The sequence below is a fragment of the Lontra canadensis genome, unplaced genomic scaffold, assembly GCF_010015895.1.
Source record: "Lontra canadensis isolate GAN:19392208 unplaced genomic scaffold, GSC_riverotter_1.0 scaffold11, whole genome shotgun sequence".
In the NCBI taxonomy this organism is placed as follows: domain Eukaryota; kingdom Metazoa; phylum Chordata; class Mammalia; order Carnivora; family Mustelidae; genus Lontra; species Lontra canadensis.
The window spans coordinates 9,389,099-9,406,761 of record NW_022631005.1 but is presented as its reverse complement, the minus strand read 5'-3'; the positions used below and the strand labels follow the sequence as shown (position 1 = coordinate 9,406,761).

General features: G+C 31.7%; 1 long non-coding RNA gene across 1 annotated transcript in view; it reads right to left on the bottom strand.

Moving 5' to 3' along the window:
• Positions 1–17,384, bottom strand: part of LOC116866940 — a 55,539-nt gene extending 38,155 nt beyond the window's left edge. The window contains exons 1-2 of the long non-coding RNA XR_004382513.1: positions 17,232–17,384; positions 4,961–5,041 (exon numbers count right to left, since the gene is read on the bottom strand). This is a non-coding gene — a long non-coding RNA (uncharacterized LOC116866940). The remainder of the gene's footprint in view (positions 1–4,960; positions 5,042–17,231) is intronic.
• Between the last annotated feature and the right edge of the window lie 279 nt (positions 17,385–17,663).

Here is a 17,663-nt window from a genome sequence, read left to right as displayed (position 1 = left end):
CTTATAAGGAGAGATATAAATGTGTAAGACACAAAGTGGCAAAAACTGGGTGGCATAAATTTTTACAACATAATCATTAAAAATTTTAAATTGTAACATATAATATTGCTATCTTTAATGTATAATTAGCATTTACTAAATATTGATATTGGGTTAATTAACTTAATATCCAAAATATATAATCAGAAAAACACTCTGTAAATCTATTTCACTACATTATAAATTTTAAAAGCATTAATTGATTAATTAAACACAATTAATAAAATATTTCTCTATTATTTTTCTTAACTCCATAGCTTTCTTTCACAACAATTTTTGTTACTACTCAGATAACCATTTTGATTATGTCTATTCAATTTTTCCATATCTGGATTCAACTTCAAAACCATAATCCTGCTGCGTTTCTCAATCTCTGAACAGTTTCTGTGAGATGGCTTGGTTTTTACATTTCTCTAAAGGCTACCCCTCCAAAATTTATAATCCTATTCAGACTGCTTCCTTAAGCTGCAACATCACATCCCACTGCATTTTTCACATTTTTAGTCAAGTAATTCATTACCAAATCTATTTCCCCCCACAGATAAGCTGACAATAAATTCTCTCAGTTTTCATTTGGTTTAAAGTTGGTTCTTCTTTCATTTTTCCAACATATCTTTTTACAGTGTAGAATTCTGGGTTGATAACTTTTTTTTTTTTTTTTTTTTTTTTTTTTGTATTTCAAAGAAGTCACCCATTGTCTTCTGGTTTGCACAGTTTCAAAATATAAGCCTGCTGTTTATTCTTTATGCTTCTTTGTATGTAATGGGTCTTTTTGTCTGGGTATCATCAATGCTTTCTCTATATCTTTGATTTTCAGCAGTTTAATTATGAAATGTCTAGGTGGTATTTGTTTGTGTGTGTTGTCCATCTTTTTTGGGGTCCACTGTGATTGTTGGGCCTGAATTTTGGTGACTTTTTTATTATTTTTGGAAAATTTTCAGCCGTTATCAATTTAAATATTTCTTCCCTATTTTCTCTCTTTTCTTCTGAGATTCCAGAAATATACATTTTTTGAATGCTCACCTCTATTTCTTTCTTATAATTCTTCTTCTGTATGTAGTATGCTTAATTTCTAATGACCTATTTTCAATTTTCCTGATTCTTTAGTCAACTACGATGAGTCCACTTAGTCTTTCAAAAAAATTCATCTTTGTTACCATAGCTTCAATTTCAGCATTTCTATTTGACTTTTATTATTCCCATTACCTTCTGAAATTCTCCATCATTATGCATATTTTGCATTTCCCACTAAAAAATTTAATGTGTATATCACACATTATATATTATACAATATAATAGTTATTTAAAATGTTCTGTATTTTAGTTCCGACATATGGATTCATCTCTGAGTCTGGTTTTGTTGCTTGCTTTGTCTCTTGAAAGTGCGTTGACTTTTTTTTTTTTTTTTTTTTGTCTGTTTCTTATTGAGTATTTGTCACTGAATTCTGGGCATAGAACAGCAGAGACATTCATTCCTGGAAAAGGGCATACATATTTTCTGCTTGATGGTTATTGTGGGGATTTAGTCAATCAAGTCCAGAGTTGAGATTTTTGTTTTGTTTTGTTTTGTTTTGTTCCATTTTACTTCTTTGCTATGGTTACTGTCAACACATCACTGGCATAAAATTCCTCTAGAGCTATCTAGTGCAGTTAGGATTATTAAAGATTTTTTTCAACTTAATGTTCTTGCTTCACCCTCAATCTTTAGTCTTCCATTTATACCTTTATCCCAGAGTGGATCTCTATTTATGTTTGTGACACTCTCCCTGGATTAGAGTGCTATCACTTGTGACTTTTCTTGATAACTTATTGATGAGATGTAGCTGGATTTTCTGTTGGCCAATTTTCATCCTCCATTTTAGGGATGATTTGTTTCCCTGCCCAAATGATTATCCAAGATCAAATTCAAATACAGTATCTCCACCATGCAGATCTTTTTTTTTTTCTATCTTCAGTGGAATATCTACTTTCTGTTTTCTGAATCCCAAAGAACATGATTTATTCTTTTTGTTTGATTTCTACATTTTATTTTGTGATACATAAATGCTATTTATGAGTTCTTGAGATTTTAAGTCTTTACAATGTTATTTTTATAATTTTTAAATTTTGGGACCCCTGGATGGCTCAGTCTGCCTTCAGCTCTGGTCATGATCCCAGGGTCCTGGGATGAAGTCCAGCATGGAGATCCCTGCTCAGCAGGGAGCCTGCTTCTCCCTCTGCCTGCCACTCCCCCTGCTTGTGCTCACTTGCTCTCTCTTTCTCTGACAAATACATAAATAAAATCTTTTAAAAAAATTTAAATTCCTAAAGTGGGTAGAACACAGTTTATAATAAAAACTCAAAGAATAAAACCACTCTTTAATATAACCCAATGTGTAATAAGTATTTGGAGGTTAGGCATGTAAAGCTCAGTATCGACACCTTATAGCTTAAAATAATCATTCAAAAATGAACATTTTCATGTATAACAATAAGAATGTTAGGTGGAAGTGATATGAAGATTGAACAATAGATGTCCTTCCTAAGTTGTTGGCTGTATGTGGTAGGCTAATGACTTCATTAAATTAAAACTTCTGGGTCATTCAAAGTAGGAAAAGGATCTAATTTTTTAAAAGGTATATAGCCTCACAAAGTTTTGCTGATTCTGCAAAGCTAACATATTTTATTTCTTTACAACATCTTATTCATGGAAAAGAAAGATGATATAGTGGAATATTGGATTGATATTGGAGGTGCATGGGAACTCCCATAATAGTATAAGTTGAGCACTTTCATTATGGCGTATTGCCAGGATTCCACATAATATATTAGAAATTGTGACTACTCCAGCTCCTTTCCATTAGCATTCATATGCTATTCCATTATTCATCATAAAAAACCTTCATTTTTAATTGACAGTGAAGGAATCTTTAGAATACACAAAAGCTGCTTAGACTTCTTTCACAATCAACTTTACCAGTCTGCATTATTACACTAGGTACATTCCCTATGCCTTGAGATACTATGATGGTTTGAAAAATGCTAAATATAGTTTCTGTGTGTGGAAATTGATAGAGAAGTTACAAAACTTAGATCATTTTCACAATCAAAACATAAGATGTTTATAAAGTTATATAATAACCAAAATATTTAAAGTAATCAGTTAATTTATAGAATATTTTCACACTTATTTTTTGTGAAAATCAATGTATTCATGTGAAAGAAAATGAATGGCTCTAAAAGAAGGTTGGTATACAAACTATTTGTGATAAAAGTTGAACTAATTCCTGATTCCTAAGAAGACACATGAAAAGACCAACAATCTTTTGAGTGAATTCATTAGATATCATTAGAAGAATTACAAAATAAATGGTAAGTTATACACAGATTATATTAATTTATGTAACTTTTTATCTAACTGAAAACAAGTAGAGTGATTTATTTCCTATAAGTTCTTGATATGAAAACCCAAACATTCTATTTTCTTGATGAAATGCACACACATGTCCATACATTTTCTTTTCCTTTCTCATTATTAAAATATTTATTATAATTACTGAAATTGTCTCATGTGAAAAAGTGTCCACATTGTATTATAATGACAACCATCACTTCAATGTTATTACATATATATAAACTTACTTACAATGTCTCCTGGACTTGTTTGTCTGGATGTGTGTTTCACAAATTATTCTTGACTGTTCTTTTCAGGTCAAGATTGATATGTAAATTATATTAACATCTTAGATAACCTCAAATATCTCCATCATGCCTCTTTTTAGGGCTTACATCAGGAAGATTAGACAGCATCAATATTGGTGACAACAACACAGTGCATGTGAGTTTTCTATAGATGCAGCAGCAGGTGGTGAAATATATAATCTGCTCTTTTGTAGTTATTATTCCTTGGCATTTTTGCCCTGATGAAATGGTCCAACTAATTTATGAATAGGCAGTTTGCCATTCAGACAGATGGCCTTGACTGCAGCTCAGAGACTGTGTATGGTCCAAAAATGCCAATGTTGACAGGATTTTCAGACATAAAAAACCAAATGTCTGTCAGTCTCTTCTAAAGATGTGTCATCACTAATCCACTATTTATTGGATTATGCTCTAATACAAAATTTTTTCATTTCCATAAGGAGTGATTATAAAAAGAAGTATTTTAGTGGAAAATTCAGAGTTGGGTTTCCCATTCCAAACAAAAAGGCAACACTTTATCTTCAAAGAGTAATAAGCTCAAAATAAAGTATAATTCTATTCCATGATTTGTATACCACTGGGTCAAATCTGATTATGCCAACAAAATGAATAGACTTATTGCTTTAAAGATAAAAATTGCATCATAATCTCAATAGTTATTTGGTCTGATTTTATGTGAATATAAAATTTGGTAAGCTAAATTACATTACTTTCTAGTAATATCACTTTTGATATATAATAAATCCTAAATTTAATATACTCTAAAATGAATATATTTTTCTTAGTTATTTGCAACATATATTATAGTAACCAGAGAGGTAGACAACAACAGAACTACTAATTTTACCTTCTGAGAGATGTTAGATCTTTAGTGGAAACTAAAGCATATATACCACACATTGGTACTATTATCAAAAAGTATTTATAGTAAGTCTTATTGATTTAAATGTCTATTTTACTGGTGTATATAGACTCTGATCTTATTGGCTATGTTGTCTTGATATGACAGGGGACCATTTTTCTAAAAAATCTCTGTTGTGATGTTTGATATAGGTAAGAGCATTGGACACAAAACTGTTTTGTCAAAGAGGTTTAAAAAATTTTTGTTGTGTGATATTCTACTGAATAAATATTATTTATTTCTAATGATATTCTACTGAATAAAACAGCAAATAACTGTTTTATAGTACAGAGAATGTTATTCCATCTAAATACTATCCCACCTAAATCCCAGACTCACCTGTGAAGTCATTTGGGACTTTTTAAGCAGTCACTTCTTTTTGGACTAGAAAAGACACTCTGTTAAAAGCTTGCTTGAAGACTAAGAAGGGTTAAATGAAAAAAATATATAATTTATTTACTGTATATACATTCAAGTAGTCATTTGCAGTTTTAGTACTAGTTAAACAAAATAACGAGAACTGAATATTAGCAAATTTTGAAGTCATATGGTAGAGTTATCAGCATTTACAGACTTGTACCCTTAGAACAATCACACCAACAGACAACAGTTATAAATCAAGACTCTGTTTAAGTAATCACAATTTGCAGTCTTCTCTAAGAAGCCAAAATGCCAATAGGAACAAGCTTGGGACTTTAGTAAGAGTTCTAACATAAAGATAGATGGCTAGCTGGTTAATGATCTACAGATACCTTATCACTGTGTGCAGAACCCCTTGTGAGAGGAAAATGATAAAAAATGAACTTATTCTTTAGAAGTTCAATATATGATTTGTGAGACAGAACATATATCCAAATAAAGATATACCTAAAATCAAACAAGTAAAAGAGACATAATATGAAGAGTTTTATAAGTGATATGCCAAAATAATAGATTGATTAGTACTAAGTTATAAAAAAGGAAATTCAAATATCCAACCAAAAAAAAATGACATTAAGAGATAATTTTTTCAGGGGTGCCTGGGTGGCTCAGTGGGTTAAGCCTCTGCCTTCAGCTCAGGTCATGATCCCAGGGTCCTGGGATCGAGTCCCACATTGGGCTCTCTGTTCGACAGGGAGCCTGCTTCCCCTGCCCCCACCTCTGTCTGTCTCTCTGCCTACTTGTGATTTCTCTCTCTGTCAGATAAAGAAATAAAATCTTAAAAAAAAATTAAAAAAAGATAATTTTTTCAGAATTGGCAGTTTCCAGTCAGTTATTTAAAGTCAGATTGATAAAATTCTTAATTACATAAGTGAAATTTCTCAAAATGTCCTTGACATTTCCTTTTCATTCCTCATAATATCATGTTACTATTACCTTCTTAATTATAAAATGTTTCAGTCATACAGCAGAATATAATTATGCAACTTAGATTTACATATTAGCTAATATTACAAAAAGCCTGTGAATCCCACCCAAAAATGCAAGATCAAGAAGGAATCATGCAATAGCAAATGGGAAAAAGTAACCTTAGAGAGCAATCTGGATGAAAACGCCATGTAGTGGTGGATCTCAGAAAACTACCATCCATCAGGAAATATACCTACTAATAAAGTGTGCATTATCTAAGATAGAAAGAATCAAAACTTCTTTGTGTCTGTTGACTTTGGAAGTAGAGTGAATAAGGCTTTGCCAGTACTCCACAGACTTGCTACTTTTCGAATTAATACAGGAAACAAGGCTACATGAGAATGTAGACAAACCGTATTTACAGAAAATAGTAAAACTATGGCTTCAGATAACTGATGCTTTGCTTTGTAAAGCCAGTCATAATGTTGTATGATACTCCTTTCCTAAACTGGGATATTCTAGCAAATAACTGATTTAGAAAAATTCAAGGAATTCAGTAAAAGGTAATGATAAAAGGAACTAACATAGCATAATGACAAGATTCAATTTTAAAAAGTGAGTTAAAGAGTATCAAAGATTATTAATAGATAAAGAACATTTACCAGAGGAAATACATTTATTTAACAGATGAATATTATAATCAAATATTTCTTATAAATTCAAAATAATCAATGGAGGCACCTGGGTGGCTCAGTCAGTTAAGTGTTGGACTCTTGATTTCAGCTCGGATCATGATCTCAGGTCCTGAAATCAAGCCCTACATTAGGCTCCATACTGGGCATGGAGCCTGTTTAAGATTTTCTCTCTCTCCCTATCCCTTTGCCCTTTCCTTCTCCACACTCTCTATGTCTGTAAAAACATTATCATCATCATCATTAATCATCAATGGAATTATACTTCTATATAGGTTGGTAAGTACTAGATACACTTTATTGCATAAAGAACTCTAAAAAGCAATTGATAAATTACTAAAACAGTAACAACTAATAAAATATAAAAACAATAAACAAATTTGAAACAAAACTTCCCACGTATTTGAAAGCATTAGAGCACAACCTAGAAAGTCAAGAGCTGAGAAGTCAACTTAATTAACAAAAGAAAAATCATACTGAAATGTACTGGGTCTTTTCACAACCTTCCCTTCCTTTCCCCCAGAAACTGTTCCCTTTCATGGGGCATAGAGGTTAAGAGAAAATAGATGAGCGCTTTAAGCAATCTCCCTAGACTACAGAGAAAAAAATAATTGCATGGAAAAGTAATGATGTATATATTGTTACCATCTCTACTCTTCCCTCCCAAGGATAAGTTCACTGTGATTCCTTATGTTATTTCAACCAAAAACCTTTGTTTGCTTGTTTCTTTCTCTTTGTTTTTTCCATCTCACTTGGATCAAAACCATCAATTCCTATCTCCTTGTCTTAGGGTTTTGTTCTATTTTACTTTTAAACTCACATTGTAACAATTTTCTAATGATTCACTTTCCAACTTACATTTTAGAATGGCATTTGATAGGTTAACCCTAAAGGCTTAAAAAACAAAATAAAACAAAAACAATGAAATTGTCAGAAAATCAAGAAGGGGACATGTGCTTAGGAAGATTTATCTTTCAGGAATCCTCAATTTACATCACTTTAATCACTCTGGACTTGTACTGTGGTCTCCACTGATATTTATATCTATTCTCAAAAGAATGACCCAGAAAAATGTGAGGGGGAAGTAAGACTTTTTATCTACAGGATTAGAAGAGTAGGAAGAGGAATCCAGGGAGGCCTTAATAAATTTCCCATGGTGAAGGCTGCGGTATTTTCCCAAGTCCGAACCATCAGTAAGGCCTTCTCCAGCCTCTTACTCCATCCTTAATATCTCATGTAAAGTCCTAGTACATCTGGATGAAATAACTGCAAAAGGGTGATATTGCCATGGATTATATAAATGCATTTTTCAAGTCAATTTAAAAAATACAACACAGTAGGAAAATCAGGAAATAGATGAAAAAAATGCTCAGAAAAAAAAAGAAAAGGATATCTAAATCTAAATAAGCATCTGACCAGGTGCTCAGTATCATTAGTCAGAGTGAAAATACAAGTTTGAGGTATATATATAAAATCAGACAGAATGGCTAAAATGAGAAGATAAATGCATGTAACAAAAGACATGTACAAAATACTCATAGCCATCACTGGAAATCAAATGACTTTCAACACTAGAATGCCTAAGAAAACGTAGTATGACCATGTAATACATTACTAAATAGAAATAACATAGTATCTCCAAAATTGATCCATGGAACTTGAAGTTAGAATAGTGTTACTTTTGGTTTCATAGGAAATGAAGACATCTTTGGTGCTAGTAATATCTACCTAAATCATGAATGTTCCTCTCTACAACTTGTAAATGTTCCTCAAGGTATAAACTTCAGATTAGTTCACCTTAGAGAATATATGTTATACTTCAATAAAATTTTATAGAAAATGTTTAGTAAATTACCATCTTATATATAAAAAGATCACAAACAGAAATATAAAAACTCAGAATAATTGGTAAATAAATAGAAAAAGATGAATACAGAGTCCAGAAATAAACCTACACATATACAGTTAATTGATTTTTGACAAGGGCACCAAGAATACGCAATAGAGAAAGGATAGTCTCTGCAACAAAAGATTGTTGAGAAAACTGGATATTCACATGAAAACATTGAAATTGGACCTGTACCTTATATTATATATGAAACCAACTCAAAGTGTATTAAAGACTTAAGTGTAAGACTTGAAATTATAACACTCCTAAAGGAAAACATAGGAGAACATCTGTTGACATTGGTCTTAACAATGATTTCTTGGATATGACACCAAGAGCACAAGAAAAAAAAGTAAAAGTAAGTGAAAATACACCAAACTAAAAAACTTCAGCACAGCTAAGGAAACAATCAATAGAATGAAAAGGTAGCCTACGGAATTGGAGAAAATGCTTGTAAACCATATATCTAATAAGGGGTTAATTCCAAACTATATAGGGAAATCTTACAGCTCAATAGCCAAAAAATCAAATAACCCAACTAAAAACTGAGCAAAGGACCTGAATAGACATTTCTCCGAAGAAGACATACAAATGGCCAACAGGTATATGAAAAGATGTTCAACATCACTAATCATCAGGGAAATACAAATCAAAATTATAATAAGATATCACTTCATGACTATTAGGCTACAGAAGCAACCAAGGCTTAATCAAACTTGAACAGTTAATGAAGATGTGAGATTATATATATATATATATATATGTGTGTGTGTGTGTGTGTGTATGTATACATATATTTATATATAGGTATATGTATATATGGGTATATATATGTATATACATATTTCAAAATTATATATATATTATACATATATTATTCAGACTAGAAAAATAAGGGAATCCTGTCATTTGCAACAACATGGACAGATATGAGAAAAAATATTCTATGATACTATTTATATGTGGAATTTTAAAAAGTTGAACCTATAAAAACAAAAAATAGCATGGTGGGGCTATGGGGTAAATAAATAGAGGAAATATTTTTCAAGGGTACAGACTAGTAACTAGTAGATAAGTAAGCCCTGTATATCTAATGCACATCATTATACTCCGATTCCACAGAATATACTCAACAATACTATAAACTTCAAAGTTACTAAGAGACTGGATCTTAATTGCTCTCCACTACAATGAAATATTGATAATGTGATGTGATAAAGGTTAGCTAACACTACAGTGGTAACCATATTGAAATATACAAATGTATCAAATAACACATTATATATCTTGAATTTACCCAATGTTACATGGCAATTATATCTCAATAAACAAAATTATACCTATTACAAAAAAAAAAAAGCATAACAAGCATTGACAAAGATGTGGAGAAAAGGCAACCTTTGTACATTGTTGGTTGGAACATAAGATGGTAAGATTGCAGCTATCTATCTATCTATCTATTTATTTATTTAAATTCAATTAGCCAACATATAGTACAAGATTAGTTTCAGAAGTAGAGTTCAGTAATTCATCAGTTGCATATAACACCCAGTACTCATCGCATCATGTGCCCTTCTTAATGCCCATCACCCAATTACCCCATCCCTCCACTTATCTTCCCTCCAGCAACCCTCTGTTTCCTATAGTTAAGAGCCTCTCATGGCTTTTCTCCCTCTCTGATGACTTCCCACTCAGTTTTCCCTCCTTATGATCCTCTGCACTGTGTCCTATATTCCATATGAGTGAAACCGCATTGTAATTGTCTTTCTCTGATTGATGTATCTCACTCTGATGGCCATATATATATATATATATATATATATATACACATACATATATATATATATATGCACACACATACATACATACATACTACATCTTCTTTATCCATTCAAGTCTCAATGAACATCTTGGCTCTTTCCACAGTTTGGCTACTGTGGGCACTGGGTGCAGGAGCTATTTGAAAAGTATGAAGATTCCTCATAAAGATAAAAATAGAACCACCATATGATCCAACAATCCTACTTCTGGGTATCCAAAAGAATTAAAAGCAGGATACCTAAGACATATCTGCACTCTTATGCTCATTGTGGTATTCATAATAGCCAAGATATGGAAGCAACATTAACATCTATCAAAAGATGAATAAGAAAATGCAGTATTTACATATAACAGAATATCATTCAGTCTCTAAGGAGAGGGAAATCTTGCCTTTTGTGACAACATGACCAAACCTAGGAGCCATTATGCTAAAAAAGAGAAGTTATGCTAAAAAAGAGAAGTTAATCTTATCTCAGTAAATGAGTTTTTACTAGGGGAAAAAAAGGCATGCACTTACAGCAACGAACATCTTTAAGCTATATATTAATTACTAGAAAGGTAATAAAGAACAGTGTGTACAGCATTTCACTATTTATATGTCAAAGTATGAAAAATTCTATATATGAATAAACCCCTTGTAAAAAAGACAGAAGGAAGTTAATGGGTATTATGGACACTGACAGAGTGAGAGTAATTTTATTGCATGTTGGTTTCATAATGATCTTAAACCATAAAAATATATTACTATGCCCAAACCCAAATAAGTATCTTAAAAATAACATTAACTCAAATATTAAGATTAATCATTTGAAATTTAAGATTTGAGATTTTTTTTTCTTGTGGTCCTGTGCTTTCATAATGTGAAATATTTCAGTATATGCCAGTTAAAAGAAATAAAATCGATACTTGTTTGAGTTGAACTCCTAAAGGACACTCAAATTTGAAATCTTAGGTTTAGACCAAGAATTTGTATATAGTATGCATACTCATGTTGCATAATTCTAACCTGGCAACTGTAGGCAACATCTCTCGGTTTGAATTTTTACCCTCTTCACTCCCCTGATGCCCACAAGTCCTCTATTCTTCCTTGCATTATTTCAAGCCAGACATTTTTTTAAAAACCTCACTTCAATTAAAAACATCAAATCTTGCGTCTTTCTCCCAGGTTTGTTTTGTTTGTTTGTTTTCTGCTCTAACCTTTGCAACTTGGTTTGTAAGTTTTTTCATAGTTCTAAAATAGTAAGAATCAATGAAATCCAGAAAATCAAGGTTGAGACATTTTTCTGGGTAGATCCATCACTTAATTCAAATCACCCTATTTAGCTGGTAGTGCCACCTGCGCTGACAGTTGTATTAATTCCCAAAAGAATGCTCAAGCAATTGTGAGGAGGAAATAATGCAACTAGCTTTTAGCTGTTTTTCTCTTTGTTTAAAATCTTTTAAAAATTCTCCCTAATCAGGAAAGGCAAATTTTGTCATTGTGAGGTTCAGTTTTGCATTAAGGAATTTAGGCAATTTAATAGTTTAATTCAAACAGTGACATAAAAATGTTGAAGGACAACCAAACACATAATAGTACATTAACTTAGATATGTTGATAGACAGTAGAAGATATTTTTATACTTTAGCACTTAATTTTACTATAATTAGTGATGACTTCTTTTGTGTTGCTTTTGAATGTTCTAATTTCTTCAATTATGCCACTCAATTTCTTATATTCAGAATTGTGTCAAAAACACAAAAAGACTGATTACTACCAGTGGATAATCAGTGTCTTCCTGTTCCAATGTGAATTTTGAGAAGATGATTTGGAATTTATTGGAAAGCTCTACTAGCAAAGTGCCACTATCATAAAAAGTAAATCTGTCTACTTGCATCATTGCTTTAATGCGTTTGAAAACAAAAATGTCTTTGGATGGTAAAGAAGTCAATTGACCAAAGTTCCTATAGTTCTGAATATGGTTAAGATATATTTCCCAACTCCAATAGCAAAAAGAATCCCTGGGCTTTTTATATGTACCCTTGGGTTTTCATCAATTAGTTTATTATACCATATTATACCTTGGTTGAAATTTGTATAAGTTTCTGGTGCTTTTGTGGATATGACCTCACTCATATTTCAGCAGTACAGAATGGAAACTGATTGAAATTTCTCTTTCACACTGAGACATCCTTAGTAAAAGTTACACATACCTTATACATGTTTCCTGCTCCTTACACATGATGTATGTAGGACATTTCCTAACGTTCTAAAGTAAGTTATTTCTTTTTTTTAAATATTTTATTTATTTATTTGATAGAAAGAGAGAGATCACAAGCAGGCAGAGAGGCAGACAGAGGGAGAGGGAGAAGCAGGCTCCCTGCTGAGCAGAGAGCCCGATGCAGACCTTGATTCCAGAACCCTGAGATCATGATCCCAGCCAAAGGCAGAGGCTTAACCTGCTGAGCCACCCAGGCGCCCCTAAAGTAAGTCATTTCTAATGGTACATGTGTCCTACTGCAATGCAGTAGTATTGAGATTCTATTGCTTCTGTCATTTATTTTTTATTTAGGCCATTCTTGTAATTGATATTCTCTTACTCTTTTTCAATTTCTCACAGAGACAAAATGTTTAGAAAAATGTTATTTTGGGGGCACCTGGGTGGCTCAGTGGGTTAAAGCCTCTGCCTTCGGTTTGGGTCATGATCCCAGAGTGCTGGGATCAAGCCCCATGTCGGGCTTTCTGCTCAGCGGGGAGCTTGCTTCCCCCTCTCTCTCTGCCTGCCTCTCTGCCTACTTGTGATCTCTGTCAAATAAATAAATAAATAAAATAAAATAAAATAAAATAAAAAAGAAAAATGTTATTTTGTCTGAGCTATTAACTTTGCAATGATGTAAAAAGAGAGGGCTTCTGATTTTGAAACTAAAACTCTGTCTTTTTTTTTAAGTTTTTATTTAAATTCCAGTTAGTTAACATACAATATAATATTAGTTTCAGGTGTAATGAATATATTATTATATATTATAATATTATATTATTTCAGTACACCTGAAACTAATTTATACAGCACCTGGTGCTCATGACAAGTGTACTCTTTAATCCCCATCACCTATTAATCCAGTCCCCCAACACCTCTCCTCTAGTAACCATCAGGTTTAAAACTGTCATATCTTGACTTGCAATAAAGCTATAAAGGGTTTAAAGTAAACTGTATTTAAATTGTTTCTTTTTAATATGGCTTCACATTTTCTTTCAAAAATGGAAATCAAAATAACACATTTCAAATATTTATCAGAGGTAGGCATTTTATTATGATTCTTTAATAATGTCAATAATACCATGTTTGACCTAATGTAACATCATGTGAAAGGTAACATTAAATGTGGATCTATATTCAGATTAACTCTCCATCAAGTTTAATTATGTTTTCAGGATTCTAAAAAGTTTACATAATACTTTGTGCACTGAACTATAACTCAGATTTTGAAAATAACTCTATATATGATGATATTCAAATACATTAGGTGAAAGGAAGACCCTTCAAACTTATCTAGAGAAGTTATGGGAGTTTTAAAATATATGGAAACACCAATTTATTACATTTCAGTAGGTGTTTTAGTCAAGGATTTCACTGTAATATATTTGACAAATATTATGAGGGCTAATGTTATTTTACTAATATCCTTAAGCATATGCCATTGTATTATTTTAAAATATAGCTAAATGTTTTCAGACAGACGCATATATGAACAGCTCATTAAACTCATACACATAAGCCCAAAGTATCATTAGTTCTGTTGAACAAAAAGTCATTCATATATTTTCATGTATTAAAATGACATTAATATTTTCACCATATTACAACTAAAAATACAAATTTTAAAAAACCCAAAAACAACACGAGATACAAGAAATGATATTGGAAAATAAACTAAAATTTGTTCAGTCTTACTGATGAAAAATTTTTAAAAGGCAATAATTTGGAAATAAAAATTCTAGATGGTCTCAAAATGAAAATGAAAAGAGGAAAGGGAGAAATATATTTCTAAAAAAGATGATTAGCATTACACACACAAATATACACATACATATTACTCAAAACCTATTAAAAACTCGTAAAATGACTTAGTTAACATAAAAAACTATTCAATGTAAAGCCTACTATTTCTATTGTAAAATATAGTCATTGATACCCACTGAAAGAATTATCATGGTTAATAGGTTAAGTATTAGAATGTTGCACTAAGTGGTATACTTATCAATAGTTGGTAGATGATAACTTTTTTTCTTTTCTTTTTTTTTTTTACGATTTATTTATTGGTTTTAGAGAAAGTGGTAGAGAGTACAAGTGGAAGGGGCAGAGGGAGCTGGAGAGACGATTTCAAACAGACTTCACTGAGCACGGTGCTCACCATGTGGCTCAATCATAGCATGATTGAGATCATGACCTGAGCTGAAACCAAGAGTCTACCAAGAGAAACCAAGAGTGGTTTAATCCACTGAGCCACCCAGGCGCCTCTTATTTCAAATGCATATGCAAATTATATATGTTGATTAACTCTTATATAAGCCATGATCTATGGCTGAGATAAGAGAGCTTTGTTTCTATGGAAAATGAGTTGAACGTTTTGGAAAGACTCAATTTCTCATTCATTTTTTAAAAGGTGTTGAATAAGGTTTGGTCAAAAGTATTGTGGAAAATTTACAGTAAAATTGTAAATATTCAAATTATTCTAAAACCAGGATTGCTTCAAGCATATATTCAAGTTTTAACTGAACTGGAGAAGAACATAACATTGCTTCAAACATATATTCAAGTTTTAACTGAACTGGAGAACATAACTAAAACTTGTAGATAATATAGTTGTAATATTTTTATGGAAGGTTAAAGAAAAGCAAATTTTGATCAAGTTCAGGTAAGTGCCTAGACCAAAATTAAAATATTGGTGAATGATACATGGTTATCATAAAATTTCTGTAAAAATTACAATTTCTGTAAAAAGTAGACACGACAAGTGATGTATATAATGCATTTCTATGATTTTCTAGTTTAAATTATTTTTAAGTTAACTAACAAACCATATCATGTTTAATAAGGCTATTTTTATTATAGTAATACTCATTGCAGAAAACAATGTAAATGGTTCCTGAATATTTGTATGATTGCTGATGGGAAGCACACAAGTTGAATATATATGGAAATCAATTTACTAATACATACTCAGAAGGTTTATGAAGTTGTGCCTTTTGTTTTAATGTTTATCCTTCTCAGAATATATTCCTAGGGAAATATTATGAAATTTAAACAAAAATCTCAGGAGCAAAGAGGTAAAAGATTAAAAAAAAAACTTCCATAATTTGGGAAATAACTAAATAAATTATATTTGGTGAGTATTAAGGAGGGTACGTATTGCATGGAGCACTGGGTGTGGTGCATAAACAGTGAATCTTGGAACACAGAAAAATAAAATAAAAAATTATATTTGGTAAAGTATGATGCAGCTAAATTAAATATATTTATTTATATACATACATAATGTATTCCATTTAATTAAAAAAAAGAAAGAACTGAGTGTATAGTAGGAATTGGCAAACATTTTCTATAAAGGGTGAGATAGTAAATATTTTATGCTTTGTGGGCCTTAAAATGTCTTTTACAATTATTCAACTCTGCTGCTGTATGGCAAAAGTAGCCCAAAACAATACATAAACAAATGGTATGGCTCAATTCCAATAAAACTTATATATTAACAGAAAAAAATCAGTCACTGGATTTGGCTCCAGTCCATAGTTTTCTAGCCTCTAATAGAGATTACTATTTATATTATAAAACATTCGTAGAAAAAACACCAAACATTAATTATGTTATATGTGATTGCTCTGAGCTGGGAAGTTAGTATTGAATATTTAAACATTTTACTGGCATGTAATAAACATTTTAAAATGTGCACTTATCTTAAGTACATAGCTTAATAAATCCACAAACTGAATACATCTGTTCAACCATCACTCAAATTAAAGAACGGGATAGATTAATATTTGTTTCTTTATATTTGCAGAACTTTCCAAAATTCATATTTGTGCACATATTGTATATGCATGATGCAAAATAAAATATGAAAAATAAATATGCCTTAAAATATTCCTACTGAGTTATGTAACATTTCTATTATTCATCCCCTCGACCTTCTTTTTTTAAGATTGGAAAATATTCCAATGAGAATTAACAACAAATTGGTTCAGAAGATATATTAGTAAAATATATTAGTAAAATATATTAGTAAAATGAAATCCATCCCAAGATGGATTTGGGTGACCACAAAATCAAATATTTTCCCTTTCATTTGGCTACCTATTAACCTGCCTATATTAAGCCCATCTTGCCATCTCCCATAATGGCAATAACTTCATGTCTATCTCCTTTAATTTTTTTTTCATGGCTTGTCAGAAACTTAAATTAACACTATCTCTTACTCCTTTTGAATATTCAAAATCTCTTTCAATAGATCTTTCTCATTGGCTCTTAAACATGATTATCTCCTGAATTAAGTAAAATATTTATCTTGATCCAACCCCTAATCCCAAATTACCTTATGGATATCATACCTTATTTCTTGTTTTCTATTAAAAAACTTTTCCTACAGTTGTCTCAAAGAGACATAAATAACTAGTTCATCCACTAATTCAGATTTAGGAATTGGGCTATTCTTTATTTTTAGAGCTGACTTTTAATCTTTGACTCTGAGTCTCCAGTCTAATGACAGATAACTTAACTGCTTTCAGTTAAATTTAGTCCAATCCAGTGATTAATGAATCAATTTGTGATGTATAAATTAGTCACAGTCTAGTTAAAATTTTCTGTTTTTATTCTCTGCCTCAGGTTCCAGGTTTTATACTCACAAGTGAGGGAAGGGAGTAGTAAGGGAAGTCATGGGCCCACAGAACACAGCAGAATACAGGCAGTGTGTCTGGGAAGTGTCAGCCCTTCCCTTGTTAAATGCTATGACCTACTATCCATGTCACCCTCTTCCAAAAATAGAAAAGGCTCCGAGGCAATCTGGAGAGTGTCAGATACGAGTCCCATGCAGTCTTCTGGCCGAGGCCATCTCACCCATGTGTGTACCATTCCTTGTCCCCACCTGCTAACCTTGTTATAAAACCTTTGATGATAAAACAAACTGAGGGTTTCAGAAGGGAGGTGGGTGGGGCAATGGGTTAGCCCGGTGATGAGTATTAAGGAGGGCATGTATTGCATGGAGCACTGGGTATTATACGTAAACAATGAATCATGGAACACTACATCAAAAGCTAATGATGCACTGTATGGTGACT